Genomic DNA, 3,855 nt, shown 5'->3' on the forward strand with positions numbered 1-3,855 from the left:
TACCCAACGGGAAGGCTTATGTGGCCATCCTCCCGCCCCTTTGGAGGTGACGGGGCTTCCTGGGGACGAAGGCTTTGGAAACTTTTGGACGGTAAAAAGGCCCGTAGTGCTTCTAAAACATTAAAATGGCTCTACGAGGAATGAAAATAAGATCCCGAACCTAACAAATCATCCAAACAACAAACAATCCCCTAGTAGTAACAAGGGATGGACCCCCTGCAACCCGGTCTGGACACGTCTCGGGTGAAATCGGGCTACGCCATTGCCACGCAGACATCTGTGGCCCAAGGGATGTGCTTCAGCACCCATAAAGGCTTTCAATTCCTGGCACTTGTGGCGCGAAACTCGAACCTTCCCCGCCCCGTCCCGTCTGGTGCTTACCCTGGGCAGCTAGAGGCCTGCTAAATCGATAGTTCGAGTCACTCGGCCTGACAGGACGCAGCTCGACTCTGCCTGACGTGCCGCAGGGGCTGATCTGCGGTGCCCTGGACGTCAGGGGTCAGGAACTGATCTGCGGTGCGCTGGAGGTCAGGGGTCAGAAGCTGATCTGCCGAACGTTGGAGGTCAGGGGCCCGTGCTTCTTGACTATGTCGCGTTCGAACACCATCCTGTTGGCCCTCAAGCAATCCAATATATATATATATATATATATATATATATATATATATATATATATATATGTATATATATATATATATATATATATATATGTATATATATATGTATATATATGTATATATATATATATATATATATATATATATATATATATCGAGCTGGTGTGGTTTGCTATGCTCTTTTGAGACAGCACATCGCACCGCGGTATGTTGTACTTTCCAAAGGCGTTAACCGGATTTTCTACAGATCTCCAAGTCACTCATTTTGCGCCAGAAGTCCCTAATGCGCATGCATGCTGCCTGACAGGTGTACAGGTAAACTCACAAAGGATCCACAATTTTTGCTAAAGCTGCCATTTCTCTAATGGGAAACCCACAGGAAATCCGCGGAAATTTTTGCTCGGAAACCCCGAATATAATGACTGTGGTATACGGCAGTTGTTTAGGGAGCCTACGCGCCAGGCAAGTGGAGTTGCGCGGGAGAGTTGGCCTTGACAAGGTGGCGCGTGGCGGGGGCGCGACGTGTTCGGACGCCTCGGACGTTATATTTTTACTTTGTTGTTATTACCGAGGTATTGGGAAAATACTCACGGTAATACCTGACTCAGTGTTCGGTCGGGCCGTGAGAGCGGCCGATACTACACGGACATAAAGCACTTCTGAGCCTGAGGAAACTGTGCACTCACAAGCTGCAGACATACTGCTGAGAAACCATGCAGAACTACAAAGAACGCTCCCCCAAAAACTCCACGGACTCCCAAATAATTTGTCTTTAGTACGATTCCAAAACTACACTGAGACACAATAATAGACCTGTCAAAAGTACAGGACAACTCCCAAGCAAAACTACCTTGACAGATGACAGGCACGGTGGTAAAACAATCATAACACTTGAATATGAAAATTGAGCCAGGAATCAAGCGTTTAATTGTGGCGTTCTCCTAAAAAGCAATCCTTACGCAAATTCCTCATGTGCGTTGCGCCTCATTACCGTAAGACATGGCGGCGCGGGAGCCGGGGAGCGGGAGAGGGACTGACACCCAAAGCTTTCTGAAATATAATTATTTGCCCCCTGGGCGTTGAATGGAAAGAAATAGTCCAAATAGCCATCTCACTCACTCCTCCCAACTTGAAGGACGTTGCTTGCTCCCAGCCGTGAAAACCCTTTCACGGTACTGTGGCTTCTTTTCAGCACATCTACACCCGTTGGCCTTGGCAGTACATAAGCGTTGTATGTCCGGGTGCAGCAGTTTCGCAAGGTGATATTTCGTGCATTTTTTTTTAAATCCCGGAGCTACGCTATGGCTGGGCTGCCACATTCAACAATTGTTGCTTATCGAAAGATGATAACAGAGATGATCATTTATTACAGTGGCAACACAAGCATCTCAGCGGAACGCTACTTGCTGATCACGGAGTTCACATCCCCCCCCCCCCAAGGCTATATCACCGTTACTGTGCAGCCCTAAGCGCAGCCAAACGCTCTCGAACGTGGCGCACTTGCATGTCCACAAGCGACAGCGGCATGAGCGGCATCTACTTGATCCAGCCGAAAGCGATACTCGATGCTCACTGATGCTGCGTTGATCCGCTCTGCGTCACCCACAAGCAACGTTCGCGCATTGAGCCTGCATTCAGCTGCGGCTGACATAACGGGGAGGGCCATGAGAAGACGCAGAAGCTGGACGCCTTTACGGGTGGGTTCCCGCGCGTTTTGTCACACCTTGCGAACACCGGGCAGGGGGATATATGCGTCTCCCAGGCAAATGTCAAGGGGCAGTTGCTTCCTTGCCTGTCCCGTGGCCCCACCCCTAGACGCCAGCGCAAGGTAAGGTAAATTGAAAGGGAAAGGCAAATTTGCGTGACGCTTCTGTGGTGTCATCCATGCATGGGCGACCTTGGAAAAGCCTGCACGAAACAGTCTGCACAAATTTACGGGCACCTAGTTCAGAAACCAGACGGTTTTAAGTCTTAGGAAGGACAGGGCTGTGAGCTGCTTTGCGTGATCTGCAAAGTGATTGTCTCAGTTCAAAACCTCATACAAATGTGAAACACTCCCTTTCAAAGAAGTGCCTTAAATTATTTAAAGTTCAGGATAGAGTCGTACAACCAGTCAGATCCAGAATATTCGACGCTGTTAAGGTCAAGCGAGAAGTTGTGCCGTTCTGCAGCGTGCTCAAAAGTTTTTCGTGAAAATTTCTGAGTTGTGTCCCGCACCGATTGCTTAGTTCTGGAAACGCTCCTAGGCGTTTGATGCCCTCTACCCTACATTAAACGTTTGGTGCCTTCTACCCTAAAACTGTCTTCAATCCCTCATAAAGCCTTCAAAAATTTCCTGAAGTGTTCCATTGCCCAGGGCCGTACGTAGAGTGGAAGAAGGTAAAAGGCAACCGTTACTGACCCTTTGAGAGCATGCCTGGGCTAAACGTCGAGAGCAAGGACGAAATTAAGGAAAGCACATGCCACCCAAAATCCGACGGTCAAGCACACCATTAAGTCTGATTTGGCATATGCAGAGTCGTTTTTTATGAAGTGCTACAACACTTATTACAGCTTTAGTTCTAACCACCCTCCTAGTGTCTGGAGTCGCACATTCATTCCATTGTTAGTTCATCACAAGTGAATGCAATAAATCACATAAATCATACATCTGGTGTGGTCCCTTGATATCTCGAGGCGAGTTATAGTGGTGTGGTAAGGGCCTTTGGCTCCCATGGGGAGTGGGGATGGGGGACCAGCTCGAATCCCGGTTATGTCATTGGCGTTGAATGCTTCGATTGACACGCTTGAATCACATCTTCCTTGGTCGTCGCAAGATGAAGACATCAGAGCTAACATGCAGACAGCATCTTAAGCCTTAGAAATAAGAAAGCACGGCACCGGTGACAGCGTCAGCGGCGGGGTGTCGACTCACGGTGCCGGAATGACGATCAAAACCACAGGGAGCAAAACCAGGCGAAGCTATGTTTGAGACTATACGTAGGTCTGGAACAGCCGGCGACATTCACCACCGTATTCCTCTCGAACTGTGACTACCCCGATTTTTAGTGCTACAGTTGCGACTTTGCGGCATAATCGGCATCTACTTGATCCATGCGAAGGTGATGCTCGTGACTCAATGATGCTGCGTTGATCTTCTCTGCGCCACCAACAAGCAAAGTTCGCGCATTGAGTGTGCGTTCGGCTGTGGCTAACCTGGCGGCGAACTTGTAGAGCTTACCGTTGCCATATGCACCAA

This window comes from Pollicipes pollicipes, unplaced genomic scaffold, assembly GCF_011947565.3.
Source record: "Pollicipes pollicipes isolate AB1234 unplaced genomic scaffold, Ppol_2.1 Scaffold_5724;HRSCAF=6776_pilon_pilon_pilon, whole genome shotgun sequence".
Classification (NCBI taxonomy): Eukaryota; Metazoa; Arthropoda; class Thecostraca; order Pollicipedomorpha; family Pollicipedidae; genus Pollicipes; species Pollicipes pollicipes.